Source organism: Phoenix dactylifera, chromosome 1 (genome assembly GCF_009389715.1).
Source record: "Phoenix dactylifera cultivar Barhee BC4 chromosome 1, palm_55x_up_171113_PBpolish2nd_filt_p, whole genome shotgun sequence".
NCBI lineage: Eukaryota > Viridiplantae > Streptophyta > Magnoliopsida > Arecales > Arecaceae > Phoenix > Phoenix dactylifera.
This window is the reverse complement of record NC_052392.1, coordinates 12,047,870-12,065,499: the sequence shown is the minus strand read 5'-3', so window position 1 is coordinate 12,065,499 and position 17,630 is coordinate 12,047,870.

Here is a 17,630-nt window from a genome sequence, read left to right as displayed (position 1 = left end):
TTTTCACATATTGGGAGAACTGCTTGCTTCCTAAAACCAGCGTCATAGGTGGTCAGCAGGGGTCAGATTACAGGGGGGATGGAAGGATTAAATTTTAAAATTGTTTTTAGGATATCTTTGATTCAACATAAGTTGATAGAAGGGATGTAGGATAATAAATTTGATTTCTAAGGTGATGTGGCTTCCAACTAGGATCCTAGTTAGAGAGTGAAAGTCAAGTCAAGGTCAAGAAGATGAAAGACCAAGTGTCGCAAGATGTCACCATGAGTTATATAAGGTTAAGAGTCATAAGTTGCAGAATGTAAAGAGTCATGAGTTATATGAGATTTACGAGGTATGAGTCATGGATATATCAAAAGTTATGAGTTAGGAATAATATTAAAGGTCAAGAGTTATGAGTTATATGTAAGAATTTCTAGAGTTACATAAAGTCTATATAACAAGTTGTAAGGTGGACCTCTATAAATCATCCATCTTTTTCAGCCCAAGCATGGAGCGCAGGGTCAGGAGGGAGATTAGGGGGATCTTGGACATGCAGGAGCAGGAGGAGACATGGAGCTAACTAGGGGTACCCATCTCAGGCAAGAGGCTACAGGTTGCGGAGTGCACTAATCTTGTACAATGGATCCAAAGCAGGCTGGAGGACGTCATCTCTTTCTATGATGGGTAGATTGACGCTGATCAGGTTGGTGTGTGTGCTCCATGCCTATCTATCTTATGGCTAACATTGTGGTTCTGAGCACAGTGCTGATGGGATTGAGCGTCTGCTTCGAAGCTTTCTATGGGGTTCACATGGAGGAAGCTATAAGGTACACTTGGTTGCTTAGGAGAGTGTCTGCATGCCCATCAGCATGGGTGGCCTTGGGGTGCAGCCTCTTCGGGAGAGGTGCAAGGTGCTTATTGCTCGCCATGCGATATGGTTTATTCCTGAGCCTCAGGACTTCTAGAGTCAGATTATGGCATTTAGATATGGACATGCGAGGTCTGATGGTGTGGCCCTAGGAAGGCGGAGATGTTCCTTCATGTGGCGTGAGATCGGAAGGTATTTGCCAGTGGCTTTGACAAATACCAGATGACTGATTGGGGATGGGCGACGCATTCATATGGTGGCTGACCAATGGGTGGACGCTCTCCCCTTAAGGCTTTGGCTGACTTCGGTTCGTGTCAAGGCGGCGGACGGACTGCGAGTGTGTGACCTCCTCGGTCTAGGAGGGAGTAGGATGACGCCAGGCTTGATCAGTTGTTTGGAGAGCATCTTGCAGAGCGTATCCAGTTGCTCCCGGTTCTGGGGTGTGCAGGTTCGGATGTCCGAGTTTGGAGCACGTCATGTAGGGCTAGTATCCGAGTGGGGGATGTCTTTCGTGTTATCAGGAGGGAGCATGAGCCGAGACCGGAGTGCGGTTGGATCTGACCAGTCGGACTTCATCCGAGGGTTGCACTATTCTTGTGGAAGGTGGTCTGAGAACATCTTCCAACGAGATTGGTGTTGAGTAGGCGAGGGATGCCGATTTTCCCTCAGTGCTCAGAGTGCAATGGCGATGAGACGGTGGATCACGTGCTGTTCCAGTGTGCGTGGGCGAGGTAGACCTGGAGGCTAATTGGGGTCCCACAGGAGGCTTGGCGTCGGAGGAATCTCTTCTTGCATACTATCCGTCGAGCGCCCCTCAGACGCGCCGGGCGGCTATTGGAGCGACTTGTATAGCCTACCACATCTGGCTGACAATGAATGCTCAGACATTCGGTGAGCATAGCTCGTCCTCGAGGTTCGTGGTGGAGCGCGCTCGGGCACAGGCGATAGAGATTTATCATGCTACTTTATCAATGGGCCTTTGATAGCTCGAAACACTTAGGACCTCTATTCTGTTCAGGCAACGCTTCGCATGGTGTTTTTCACCTAGGAGCCCCCAATTTCGAATTTTCTCAGGTCAATTTTGATGGGTCTGTTATGAAAGAAGGTAGGAGGGGAGATGCTGGCTTCGTCATCAGAGGCTCGAACTCTAGGATGGTGGCTGTCAGCTCTTTGACATCTTAGTTTTCGGTGCTGAGCTACGGGCTGCTTGAGCTGGCCTTGGTTATGTGTAGCGAGTGTTACGGGCTTGCTCGATTATATTGGAGGGTGACTTGGCCACGTTGATCTATTGTATCCAAGGGGGTCCGAGCAGTGGTGGAGTGGGTCACCCCCTGCTTCGAGACATCTGGACGATGGTGAGAGATAGGGTGGTCTTTTAGGCCAAGCATGTATTCAAAGAGACCAATGCAGCCGTGGACTGGGTGGCTGCTTATGTAGCCAGTCACTCTGGGGGCACCCTATGGGCTGTATAGGTGGAGTTGCCTTGTGCCCTTCATTATTTATTATTTTCTGATTTTATTGGGTGTATCCATACTCGTATTGTATGACATATCCGCTTTAACGAAAAAAAGGGTTGTAAGCATCCATTTGTAAGTGGAGTTGATTGAAAATTATTATTCTTCCAAACTTTGTTCTTAAGAATTTCTACCACATTCTTCTTGAGTGTTCTTCCTCATTTTTCTAACAAAGTGGTATTAGACCTAGATTGATCCAATGGCCAACAATACAATGACATTTTCGGTGTTTTAGCTTACCAGAGACAACTACAAGAATTAGTGCATCCAAATAAAGGAACTACTCGGCTTGCAAGATGTGTGGGAGATGGTAGAAAAAGGCTATATGGAGCCTGAAGATGAGGCGACCTTGATGGAGAATCAAAGGCAATTGCTGAGGGAGCATCATCAATACAAAATATTGTACCCTTTGGCAACATGATATACTCTTTCGAAACCTTCAATTAAATTCGATGTACCCGATATGGTATTGACATTGGCATTGCTTAATTTCAAGTATTGAAAATACTTCTAATTTTTAATAATTGTGTGAAATGTAGTACTGTCTACTAGACAAGCATCATCACCATTCAATTTATCAGTAGGACCCAATCCTCTACAAACATGCAAAACATATGTAAACCTTCATTACTTAAAACATGACATAAAGTTTTACAACACGATAAAGAAAAATGCGCTAATTAAAAGGAACACTTCCATCACCAATCAAATGATCAATTCTACCACTAGGATCCTTAAAGAAATTAGAAACATCAGGATGAGTACTATCAACCCCATTAGAGTTTTCGAAATGTGTTAATGGTTCAACAAAATTTGTTTCAATTTCTTTTTCTTTTCTTTCGAAGAGGTTTGGTAGAGATCTGCCAAATACTTAGGTGTACGACAAGTACGCGACCAATGTCTATTCATACCATATCTATAACACACATCTTTAGATTTTTTTTTATTTTATTTTGAGAGCCTTTGCTCTTATCTGAGTTATTTCACTTCTAGTGCTTCCACTTCTGGTGGTACGGTGCATCCCGCTTATTATTTTTTCTTTTGGTGGTTTCAATTCTAGTGCTACCATGATAATTCTTTCTACCATGTTCTCTCCCACATCCATGATTCTTCTGGAATGATGTACTATTCGCTTCAGGGAATAATGTTGCTGCTGCAGGAGCATATTCGAGATATGAAAAGTAGTAAATGTCTTCTCTAGCATATCCTCATTGGTGACTTTCTCACCACATAATTTCAAAAGTGAGATAATTTTAAAAAGTGCAGAATTGTATTCACTAACACTCTTAATATCTTGCAACCTCAGGTGCATCCAATCATATCGAGCTTTTGGGAGGATTACGCACTTATGGTGCTCATATCTCTCCTTTAAACTATTCCATAAAATGAGGGGATCTTTTATCGTGAGATATTCAGTTTTCAATTCCTCATAAAGATGGTACCGAAGAAAAATTATTGCTTTAGTACGGTCCTGCAGGGACGCTTGATTTTTTTTCCTTTATAGTATTTTCAAGGTTCATCGCATCAAGATGGATCTCAGCATCAAGGATTCAAGATAAGTAATTCTTGCTAGAAATATCAAGAATAACGAATTCAAGTTTGGTAAGATTCGACATTCTCTACAAATAAGAATTATAGGATTAAGAATTTGTATCATATAATATTCACATAACAATAATATTGTTCTATACTTTCTTCAAGAATAAAAGCTTGATACAAATTGCAAATGAACAATATGACCATTCTAGGTCAATCATGAAAAGCACAAATTTTATATTGAGAATACTAATTTGAGAAAGAAGCTTATAGAGATTTGAGAATGACACAAAAAATCTCTTGTGAAAAGAACACCTCGTATTTCCACAATTGGTAGAACCTTCGTGCTGATAACGTGTTGTAAAATAAAAAGTAAAAATATTAGAGACAATAAAATAAATAGGACAAAAAAATATAGAAAATTAGCTCTTTAGAAATTGGTAATATTTTTTATTTTTTCTTATATTTTTTTTCCTTTTTACTTATGTACATTTCATTCTCGTCAAAGTATCTTTTCATAGGCCTAGGATTATAATGAAGAGACAGAATAGTTATAATGACAAGATACCTAAGAATAAGGAAAGATGAAAAGATGGATGAATATAGATATTTCTAAGGGATAAAGGACATATTTAGGAGTTATAAAAGATGAAAAATAAGAAGGTGAAAAATAAGAAGGTGGAAAAATACAAGAGGTGAAAAACTAAATGGTCAACCATCCAAAAGCAGTGGTTTCATAACCATATGGCTTATGATGAGATCAAGCCGTACATTACCCCTCAAACGTCTTCGCCGGTCCCCATTTGCTACGAGGACCTGGATCTCACGGACCCGAGCTTCCTCCCCAGTTCTTGCGGCTTCCGTCTTTATCTCTTCTGATGGGCGCTGCCCTGGGTTCAGGAAGCAGTACACTGCCGTGGCAGAAGGGATGCCGCCTTTAGCTTTCCGACTTTCTTGTTCTTGGAGCACGAATTCAAGATCCTAAGAGGGAGTGGAGTCATGTTGGGGTTTGGGGCGCGACATTCCTTTCCCATCTTTTTGTTTCTTGAATGCTGTCTCAAGGGGAAATTTGTGGGTCTTTGCGATCTTTTTGTCTTTTGTGCATCTCACGAAGAAAGCATTGTGAATGCTGGCATGGGTTTTGAGTTTGTGGGAAACTTGGTTCTGGTTGTGTGTTCCATTACATTGCTACGGAGGATTTGGATGTGAATAGATAGGACATAAAAATATACGTATTTATATTTGAAAAGATGTTTTATTATATTTTCTTCTAATGTTAACTTGTGGGAGCTCTGCTTTTTTCTTTGTTCATGCAGAGATTTCATAATGTACTCATCTGGATATGGAAATGTAAAACAACTAATCTCCATTTATCCTGTGGAATTACAATTGGCAATTAAGAATTTTGCTTAAGCACCCATGCGAAAATATTGGTTCTTCTCTGGTCTTTGCAAATTGATAATGGTATCATCGGTTTATTCCATCATTGAGGTGTTCCACTGCGCTACTTGACAGTGAAGTCTACTGATACTTTGCCTCTCATCTACATTTGGTTTTTGTGGAATTGATATCATTTCCTTCACTTATGAAATTTGCATATTTCATATCATTCCGAGAAAACGAAATCTCAGGAAAATCTATAGACACGTCCATCTGCTTGGAAGATTGTATGATACTTATTTCTAATTTATAGTTTGCATAATGCTTGGTGTTTCTTCCCATATGTGATCTTGATTGCTCTCTAATATCTATTATGTCCTTTGTTCAGGTTTTCTTTGACATTATTAGAGCATCATGTATTTGGTATTATTGTTGGTCCCCTATTGGAGTATGTGCTCGCTTTTGCATCATCTGTAGCTCATTTCTTTTCAAGAAGTGGTGGTCAAAGATCTTGACGAGTCAATGTTGCCGAGGTAAATATTTTCTCCTTGTCGTTTCATGATTTTCAAAAATAGGTGAGCTTGTCTACATTGCTTCTTGCATATCATCATTTTGACAAAATAACATTTAGTGAAAGTTATTACATAAAGGAATTCAAATTTTGTTGTTATTGGCTGTAGACATCTGTCAGAATTCCTTTGCCATTTAATATTAGTGTTAATTGTTCTACCTCCACTTCTGTTGATACCAAATTCTTTGAAATCACATCAAATGTGAATTTTCTTTATAAGAACACAAACATGCGTTCAGCACTAATATCAGATATGATGAGAAGGGAGAAAATGGAGAGTTGGTGAGGCTGTTAATTGCATGGCACCTGTATGAATTTAACTTAACTAGACAATAAGAATGATGGGCTGTTCCTCAAATGCTCCTTTTTTTTCTTTCTTATTTTTTTTAAAAAATGTTTATCTTAATAATAATCCATGCAATTCAACTTTTTTTTTTTTTGGGCTAAAGGCCCAGAATATTGCCATCATCAAGTTGCAGTATATTATATATGTATATTTATGTTAGAAGTATCGGATTATTCTCGGAGCAGATGACACTTACCTAGACTAGGTTTATTTAGTTGGCTAATTAATTGGATTCAGGCTTACATCTGGCTAATGAATTAGTTCTATCCTAAATGCTTCTGGCCCAACTAGAATTTCGATCAAAATGTGTTCCACAGACAGGTCTGTGGAAGACTTGTTCAAGCAGATCGTATTTGGTAAGTTGGAATGAGTGAGATGGAGTACAAGACCTTTTAAATGTGATTGATTTGTTGATATATGAAATGTATACGTGGGAAGTTCAGGTGTTCTCATGTTCATTCCTGTGTGATAGAGAATCAATGAGCATCTTCTAAGAAACATCCATCCTCACTTAATGTAGAAAGTGTTAGAAGGACTTTGTACATAGCTTCCTATAATAAAAGGGGGCTCCATAGGCTGAAGTAATCTTCATGAATGATTCTTTGCTGAAAGAAAGCAAATTCATTTGGGTTTCTAGACTCTGCCTTTGTTTGGTAAAATATTGGTAGTGAATCATAATTCTATTTACACAGACTTGTAGACCTGTTTTTGTTGAATGGGTTAGAATTTCCTTCATCAGTATCTTTATAACAATTTCTCTTCTGGGGTTTACATGTGCACATGTTTTTTGTTAAAATTGAATTGAAAAGGTTTGATTATTGAAATTAATTGATACTGATTAGTCCTACATCAGTTTGATGTTGATATATTCCAATCATGTTTCTTGGCAGCCCCACCAACCCAGAAAAAAAAGTGAAGAAAAAGAGAACAAAATAAAAGTCTAAACCTTTGAAATGAGATCTTTCTTTTATTCTATTCCAGGACCTCTCAGAAATGTTTCCTGCGAAGATCTTGGCAATTTACTGGATGGGCTTTTTTTTTCCCTGTTGAGTTTCTCTTCTGGTGTTTTGTTCTGATTTTCTGTTCATTTCTCTACAAACAATTACTTATATGCTGAAATGTGTTAGCGATGTATCTTTCACCCTTAGTCTGTCCTGTGAAATGTTTTGGATTGGTTCATTATATCGGACTGTAACCACTTGACTATTTAGCCTCTTGATATATTTTATTCAAATATTCTATCTGTGAAGGACTGAAGGAGAGCTTGAGATGAAACAAATCTTTTCCCTTTAGTTTTTTTTTTTTAAATAAAGGCAACATGTATCAACTATTGGATCCTAAATATTCTGGCCTTAAAAAACCTCTTGTTGACAAAGGGCATTATATAAATATTCTGACCTAAATGAAGCCAACATGTAGTACCTGAAGACTATTAAGAATCTGATTTTTTTTTCACTCTTTTTCATGATCTGTCAAAGATATTTCTATATTTTGCTTCCATCCTGACAGCCATGCATTTGTTCTATTGAGTTGAGTTTACTGAACCTCTTTACTATAATGTGTCGAGAACCACGTTCTAGTAATCATCCCTCTCTTGCCATTCCTGTTCATTGGAAAGGTTTTTTTCTTCGTTTGTTCTAGAATATTAGGGTGGACAAGATATGAAAATGTTACGATGCCACTTTGATTAACTGTGTTGCCTAAGCTTCTTGATTTGCCAGCATCTATTAATCCAAGCATCTATTAATCTACCTATCCGACCTTAACCAATTTCTCTCTTTGTTATTGTACCAAGTAGAAGTAGAGATTATCTAATATATTTTCAATTGCATGCATTCATATTATTTTGAAGATAAAATTTACTTTCTTAGTGAGAAATCCTCTTTTATCTTAGAAATGCTATTAAAGTTTCCATTATCTTGTTGAGTTAGTAAACAGGCACCCAAAGGTATACCTATATCTATATATATAACTAATTCTGTTGCACTCATTTTGAACCCAATTTTGAGTAATACCTGTTGGCATGGATGATTCAATGAGAAGCTTGCAACCACAATGCTGCAAATCATACCAAAGAGGATCTTACTTGTCATTATATTATATCCAAAGAACTTGCAACTAGAATTCATCAAACATTCATTTATTCCAGGGTTTGTCACATCCATGTTGGTACATCAAGCAATCAACTAATCTAGTTAAATTAATTGTTCATAGAATCTTGTTTTATCTTTTTAATCCCATTATTGCTTGTTTATAGTAGACAACGACAGGTTCCTCCTATCCAAAATAGAGCTCAACTCAACTGAGTATAGATTTAGGCTTGTCACTTGTCTTTTTGATCGATCCACCAGATCTTCAGGCACAATACAACTACAAAAAGTCAAAAATAGGGAAAGAAAAAAGCAGAAACCTAAAGGTCTATTAATTCACAAGGCCTTTTCTTTGGGGAACACAGAATTTTATTCCTTTACCGTGTCACTGTCATACTCCACATCAACTCTTTTACCATAAAATTATTGACAGAATCCGTGGGTGCGCAAATCTCACAAATGGGACTTTGATAAAATCGTAGTTAGTGTGCTACACTATTTCTCTTTCTTCGTAGTATCTACCAGAAAGTCCAGTCATCATTATATGTTTTTGGAAGAAGTCCCAAGTCTTGAGAAGAAGAGGCAGCTTGATGTTAGGTTGAATTTCAGTAGTAAAAAGTAGCTCAAACATTGGATATGAATTCTACATTAATATTTAATATGAATGATTGGTGGATGGGGATGGATATGGCCAATTCCAAATAGTTATGACGAGAATTGATTCTTGGATTATGATCTTTTGAAATGAATCCCATGCATGCTTCGACCTGTTTCTCAGTTGTGAATCCTTCTCCTCCTCCTCGTCCTCCGGCACTTGTGTGCATTTTCTCCTCCTCCTCCTCCTCTAACATTTGTTTGTATTTGCAGCTGATCTAGTATTAACAGTCAGTGATTTGACCGTCATCCTCCTCAGCACATGTGTGCATTTGCAGCTGATCTAGTCTTAACAGTCAATGATTTGACCTTCATCCTTTCAAGATGGGTTTTGTCCCATGGGCTATATTCACATTTTTTTTATGAGTTTTCTGAGTGGTTGATTGTATGTGGGTAGTTAGGGGATTGTATAGCAGTTAGATATAAGTCCAGCACTCAGATGTGCACCTAAGCTATAATTTTTGAAAAATATCATTAGCTTAAAACTAAATTTTATAAATATGTTTTTATAAATTGATTTTAGAAATGAAATAAGGAAAAAGAAAAAGATGGTTAATGGAGGGAAAAGTTTATGTGTATTTTAGTACCTGTTGTAGTTTAACATGACATGTTAACTAATAAAATGTTAACATTCTCTTATAAGATGCCCAGTAGTAGTAAACAATAGTCGATGAGCTCGATTATGTAAAATCACACATCCAACACTAGTGAATGACGAATAATTAATACAAAGCTGGAAATGAAATTAAAAACTGATCAAAATTTATATTACTCTATGACTTCTAAGGGACAACTAAGTCAACCTCTTACACTACTAGCAAGAGATGGGGGTGTGGGTTATACCAATGCGGCTATGCCTGTTCAACTCATCTAATACCTTAGCTCACATTGCTAATCCTGAGCTGCAATGAGCACGGTCCAAACTTGACCTTTCTGGGTTGTCTTGGCTGAGGTAGTCTCCTCGGATGCATGCTTAGCATTCTGACAGCATATATGGGTCGCCTTGGTGGTTGGAGTACTAAGCAAAGTTGCTGAGGGTCCATCTTAGGCTAGTGGCCTCTCAAGTGAATGGAGTGACTTTTTTATTTGGTCATTTCTTATCAAGCAATTGTTGCACTGTTGCGATGCTCAATCAGTTTTGCAGTTTGCAGATTTATGTTGCCATGATTCAACTGATACATATCAAAGACATTTTTTGGTTAGCCTTAATGATCACATAGCCTAAAGTAAGAACCTGTCTCCTCCCTCTGCAGCATTCATTCCACACCCATGGATTAGGCTCATTGTATAATTCTAGAGAAACTCGTTGCATACTCCTTGAGTAGGTTTTTCTTTCTTTTTCTTGAAGCTAATGTGAGGACTTCTGGACCAAAAACTCATAAGATTCTTATAGCATTATAATAATACAGCATTTAACTAAGCTATCACTTGAAGTTCCGATCGACCCATTTATTTGTGATCTTCTTAATTTCTTTGGAGATTGTGGAACCATCAAATTACCTTAAAATTTTAAAAATGTTTTGTCTACTTTACCTTAACCAGATCATTCCTGCATGTTATTTCACTATTGTAAGAAGCATTTTTCAGTTTTTTTTTTGTTATACAGATATAATTTCTGCAGTATCTTATTGGCATAATAGGCATTGCTTGGCATATTACCTGCTTCAGAAGATCAAATTATTGATGTTGCTGGGTCACTGACTGAAAATAAGACGTTCTCTACAGTGGATGGTAGGGTCTAAAAATGATTTTTGAGATGCTGATCTCCTGTTTGTAGCTGTTATATTTTTGCTGTAAAAGTTTCGTGTCCTGATATATCCCTCAAGCATATTAAGTAGAACTTTGTCTGGTTCAATGATGAAGCTGGCATCGAGGGAAAAATTATTCTTCACACATTTTTTTTTGCTAACCTGGTTAGTATCTCATACTGTTTTCATGCAGGGTGTATTAAATGGTTGGCTGAATATTCCTAGCGGGCCAACACTAATTTTTTTGTGTGGCTAAGATGAAACTTTCCCATAATTCATTTATGTGAAATACTTCGTAGGGAAGTGAAGACCTTTTTTTTTGTGGGGAAAACGGCATTTATATTGCTCTCATATGAGTACAACCTGCCAAGTCAAAAGAAAAAAACTGATACAAAGGACGTGGTATGTCTGCAACAGTCGTCCATGTGAACTTTCCTGCATGCCGGGCAACAAAGGAGGCGACCCAGTCAACCGCTCTGTTCGCCTTCCGGTATACATGGGCTACATGAAAGGAGCCCATCCCCTCGACCAATCTGGAAGTCTCGCGGAGTAGCGGATGACCATCGCCAATCCGATCCGCCCCTCCTAACCAGTCAATAACTATAGCAGAATCCCCCTCAGGGTATATCCTATCAGCCCCGAGAACCCTCCTCGCATAAGAAATGCCCTCCCAGGCGGCCTGGCGCTCTACCTTAGCGACGGTCGGGTTGGTAGTGCGCCGCCCACCGGCTGCAATGAGCTTACCATAGTGGTCCCTAATCACAAAGCCCACTCCTCCAAAAACACCAACCGTCGGCCTACTACCATTGAAGTTCACTTTGAGATGACCAGGAGGTGGGGTACTCGAGAGAAAGAGACAACGAGAATGTCGGCTTGAGTAACGCAAACATTGGTGAGAATCCAATGCCCCGAAAACCATCTGGGCGCTGTAGTAGCGAATGAGGTATCCCAGATGTTCCTAGACATTCCAGAGAAAACCATAGCGGTAGCCGCGATGATCTCTGCTGCCTGCCGAGCAGCCTTGTCCGCCACCATCCAGATCGGTGATCTCCTGCCCTCAAACAAGCGGGCATTCTTATCCAACCAGATGTTATAAGCCAATTATGCCCTCATGATCCCATCTCAAAGGTGCTAGGCCTTCTCCAGGCCTCCCTCAAATAATGTAGTAACTCCTCTACTGACTCCCATACTGGCGGAACAGGAGCTGAAGGCGCCTCCCAGATCTGCACCACCCTGGGGCACCTCAAGACGACATGGCTAATAGTCTCCTCCGCATCCGGGCACATCTCGCAATATGGAGTAATCCGAACCCCCCGCCCAGCTAACACCCTTCTGGTCGGTAGATAGCCCCATGCCAGCTTCCAAATGAAGAGGGCGACCCGTGGGTGTATCCGTATCCTCCAGATCCACCCTCCATCTATCCACTGGACTGGCCCCCTGGTCGTCAGTGCTTGAAGGTCCCTGGCCCTCACTCTCGACCGTCCTGTTGATCTCCAAACAAGTCCGTTTGACTCCCCCTGAGCCGGGATAGGAAGTGCCATAATCCGCTCTGCTAGCTGCTCTCCAAAGGCTTGTTCAGTGTTATGTAAAGGTTGTTGATGCAAGACTGTTCGACTCTAATGGTTCAGTAAAGTGTCAATAATGAATATAGACATCTGGTTGGGCAGCATATTGGGTAATGAAAGTTCTGTTGTTTACTGCTATTGCATTCAGAGCAAGAGGACTACATGTCACAATGAGTTTATCTACCACTAATCTTGTGTGATTTGCTGGTAAATTTTTTCATCTGCAAGATTTAAGGGCTTCTATATTCAGGTTGAAGGCTGGCATCTCATGCTGAATGATGTTGAGCTACACTTGATGCTGTTGCATGACTTTACCTACAGGTATAGTTGTGTGATTTTCGTTTTTCATTTTTCGTTTTTTTTTGCACTGATTTAAAGGTTTAAATGCGCTGCTTCAGATAGAAGGCTTATATGTGATGCCAAACAATGCCTCCTGTGATTCTTATGGCATAGTGATCTGCTTTAATCAAGAGAATGGTAGTTGATGTGGTTATACTAGGTCCATTATAATTGGAGTGGTAGCTTTTACAAGTTTGCTGTTCATTTTGTGCGTGCGTGCGTGTTATAAAAAGTTTACTGTTTCTATGATTATCGTGCTTGATAAAGGTGTCTGATCATGAATGGCTATCATGCTTTCCATCAAAGCACGCTTGTGCCATTTTGCCATTTGTTTATGATTCGATGTATCTAGAAGTGCTTCCTAAAGTTTCTTAGTACAAATTCTGGTTGACTATGCTTGATTAAGGCATGAACAGCAAAGTAAATTTCACGTTTTTTTTGCACAAATGTTGTATTTTGCTGATAAGGAGATGCATAAAATACTAACACATGTAGTCCTTGCCATGGCTCATATAAAGATCCTTTTTTACATATTTTATTGTTCTTTTTTAGTTTATCTGATTCTCTTCACCTCAAAAACAATAATATGATTCTTCGGCCTTCATGAATTATTCATTTAACTTGTTTCTATATGTTAAATTAATAACTCAGATTTTATCTTTCAGCAAAAAAATCATGGTACTGGGATTTGAAGACTAGCTCTTCAGGAGGCTAGGTCGAAGAAGTGATGTTTCCGACGTGTGTTTTTTTTTTTTCTTTCTGACGACGATGACAACGACAAGGGAGGGGGTGAAAGCCACCCTTTTTTTGTTATGGAAAGAATAATATACATTGAAGAGCGCTGCCTTTCTTAGAGCTGCTTACATTCATACAAAATCACCTGAGTCACGGCCTGTTCTCTCAACTTCAACCCCTCTTTGTACAGCCTCCTGTTTGTTTAACAGAGTAACCCAGGACAAAGATCGATACAGAGATAGCAACAGACATAGCAGTAATAAGAATGACCATACAATTATATTGGATCAAGAGAACGTCGTTAGACAGGTCCTGAAAGGAAACGACTCTTGTACCAAAAAAAAAAGAAGAGACAGAAAACGGCTCAAATGTTCAGCCACTTCTCCCACGGATCATATGAGACATTCTTCCTTGCAGGGTGGTGTAAAAGGCATCTCAATGTGGGATTTTCTGTGAGGAGAAAGATACTCCATTGGCATTGTTGACCTCTAGGCATCTGCAAGCAAGGAAGGGACCCTCCAATCCTTGTTCCAAACTTCAACAAAGTCCGGCATCAGTCTCTGATTACACGTTCCAAGCAGGGAAGCATGCAAAACATGAGGCTAGTACATGCATGCAGGTGTGCACAAGCTTTTTTTACCGTATCTCATTCCTGTAGGCTCCATTTATCATGCGTCCGTCTTGGTGATTGCCCACATGAATAAGATGCAGTGATAGGGGTGGCTTCGCCACGCCGGTGCACGCGATATAGGGTACAATTTCTCCTCCTGGTCAGTCCGTTCCAACTACAGGGAAGGTTGGGGGCTGGTAGGTGGGCACAAGCTTTTGTAGGCACGCAGCATCTGGGTACTAACAGAGAGGGGCGAGACTCTTCGTGAGAATAACCAAACTCTAATTCTAAACGAGAAAGAAGAGACCATAGACTTCCCACATCCATCATAAGAGTGCTCCCGTGCTTTGTTGCAGAGTGCCTACCCTATCGAGACCAAACGCACGACCACCTTGATAAAAACGTGCCACTCGAAGTTCCATTTTTCGCGTGGTGTGCTGCCGTCTTCCACGCATGAATGCAGAGATGAAACTTTTTCTTTTTGCGCATGTCTTCAACAACTGTGGCAGCGGCACTCTAAACTTGCGAGTGGTGCATGAACCGTCCAATCTGTCCTGGGCTCCCATAAAACAACTTTTATTTCCATGAAAAGCTTAATTTAAAAAGAAATCATGCATATGAAAAAGATCATGGTTTGCTCTCTCTCCGACTTTCTGCTAACCTGATTAGCCTTTTCTCATTATACTTGATGCTCCGATATCGGTGCATAAAAGTGGACATTGAGTGTGCAAGACCTAGAACATTTTTAGTGGTGTCATGGTTAAGATTTTTTTTTTTTTTTTTCTCAAATAGATGATCGGTCGTTGTGGCTCTTCATTTGGACCCCTAGAAATGGTGGGGGAGGAGGAAAAACAAATCATGCATATTTGAAATAAAAACATAATTATTAGAATCCCAGGTTGGATGAATGGAGCCTATAGAAACGAATGGCTATGATTGGCAGCATGCATAGCTACATGGTGGATCATATGGGTGACAAGCAGGCCTTCGCACTAGCTCGTCGATCACCACAGGCGGGGAAGAGAGTGGCCTAGTAAAGTATTTTTCTAATTATTAAGGATGAAACTAAAATTCAAAATTACAGGGGATGTGGAATAATTAGGAGTGGAGAAGAGTGCCTTGCATTCTACATGAATCTTGATACACAGAAGATAGAAGAATATCTCTATCATTCTACAATACAGTAGCATTTTGGGCCTTGCATTCCGGGTCCCATTAATTATAAAAGGCATACCATCCTGAGAACAGCACGCAGTCCTTTTTGATCCTCCATTGCTCCTTTATACGCACGAAAAAGATGGTGAAACATATCAACCAAAGGAGGAAGGAAAAAAAAAAAGTAAAAGAGGATGTATCAAACATCATGTATACTTTTTCTTTCCAATACAATAATTTTATCCTCAAAAGAGAGTAGAAACTTATCGAATGATGGTTGTGATATAAAGGATGAGGACTGTACACAGTCTTAAGGATTTGCGAGGAACTACTGTTGAATGATAGCGTGCCATGTGCTCCAAGGCATGGACGACGGACCCAGGCCAAAAGTATCCTCCCTCTTCATCTATTCTCGCTAGGGAGTGGGATAGGTCTTGGCCTTTTTTGAAACTTTGGCGACTCCAACGTTCACATCTCTACAGTCCTGTCAAAACTTCTTTAGAAGGACCTCGAGGAGCCAGGCCTCCATTGCTGCCCTCTCTCTCTCTCTCTCTTTTTCCTTTCTCCTTTTCTTGTATATGGCCAACAAGTTCTTTTGCGTGGGCGGTATCAGCTGTCAACTCAGAGTTAAAGGAAGACAAAAAGCATGCCAGAAAAGCTAGACCAGGCATGGGTGAAAAGGAGGCAAAAAAAAAAAAAAAACACTATTCCGGAACATGGCATCTCATGGGAGTCCTTTTCATCAAGGCTGGAGGTCCAATTAATTCTTTGCTTGCGTGCCTGATGACATAATTTCGTTGGAATCCATGAATCCGGTGAACCTCCCGTTTAATTGGCGCTAGCCATGCTGTCCTTGTAAGGAACCTGCTTCCATTTCCAACCTGTTGCTAATCTCTTTAGCACAGACCTACCAAAGAATGTAAAAAGAAGTTGGGAAGGGAACAATAAGGGAAGAAAGGAAACTGGGTCATGTGATACTAATTTCATTAGAAAAGAACCTTTAGACCTGAGATTAGTGCGCATCTGCCAATAGCTTTCATTCAAAGGTATCTGAAGCTAGCATCATGTGATTTTGTTTCAACGAACGTCAAGCAATGTGTGGTTCACAAGGATTCCTATCTTCATTCAATCCATGGGAGAAAAAAATTGAAAAGTCATTGCATTCCTTTTTTTTTTTTTTTGGTCAATCGGATTTATTAAAAAATATGAATCAGTATAAAATATTGAAAAATTCAGTAGGAATATCCTGCAAAGTCATCCATATAGTAGATCGAGTGATTAGCCACGTATATGTATCCTTAGTTTTTTCATAGCAGAAGGTTGATTTACATAAGCAATGAGGTCAGCTGGCTCCGCTGACTAGTGGAAATGAACAAATACGCCCCCCTCGGGGGGTGTAATTTTGGATGCACATCTAATAACTTGGCATAATTTCTAGCCAACTATTTAAGGAGTATCATCAGGAAACTTCTGGGAAATTATAACAGGAGCCATGTGACCGGCATTAATATTAATTAAAAGCACCGTTTGACATCATTTTCGTATTATCTTGGCCTAGAGATCTACAGCCCCATGGGAAAAATGTGCGTTTATGATTAGGTGAGTTTTTTTTTTCTTTTCTTTATTCTAAAGATAATGATCGAGTGATCTTGGTAAAAGTCTAGATTACGTTAATTTTGGCAACGGATTTAAAAGCCATTTTTTTTGTCGGATCGTGCTTTACAAGTAGTTGATTTAAGTCGAAAGCTAACCAAGTCAGATTGGATATCTATCAGATGTTCATAACAGCTCATTTTATGCCCAAATTGACCAAGTTCAAATGTATCGCACACTAGATTAATTGGTCAGGTTCGTAGGATTACTCCTGATGGTCATTTTCTGCATGTCCACAAGTGAAACTAGTAGTTTGCTTCCTGATGTGCACCAATTACTCCTATCTTGTTGGAGGACAATAAATCCCAGGGTGTTTCAGCTCTTATGTTGGTCTCCTCCAACGAAAAGGATGACCAATTCTGCTCTCATGACCTGCTTGTTTCCTTACTCTTGATGGATGTTGCTTTCGATCGCCTCCCTTCTCAACCTTCATGATAAAATGCTTTAAATTTTTAGATTGGAGCATTTAAATGTTACTTTATTGCATATAGTTTTCTTGCTTTTCATGGTTCATCAACAATATTAATCCATGAACAATCCAAGTGAAAGTACCCTTTCCAACTTACATAAAATAGATATCGATCACCTTCAAATCTCCTTTTATTTCTATTCTTTTTTTTGAGAAACTCCTTTAATTTATTTTCAATGATTAATGAGCTTATTACTGCCACATATAACACAGATGCATCAACTGTTGCACACAGCTTCTTGCTATTGACTCCAATTTATCGATGAAATTTAACAATACATTAAGCTAATACCACATTTCATGTATATAATCTCATGTATTCATAATCTTTTCCTTTTTATCCACCATGCAAATCTTAGCACCACTATGAGGTTTAGTTAGTGTGTTTTCTTTTATTTTTCTAAGCACATTTTAT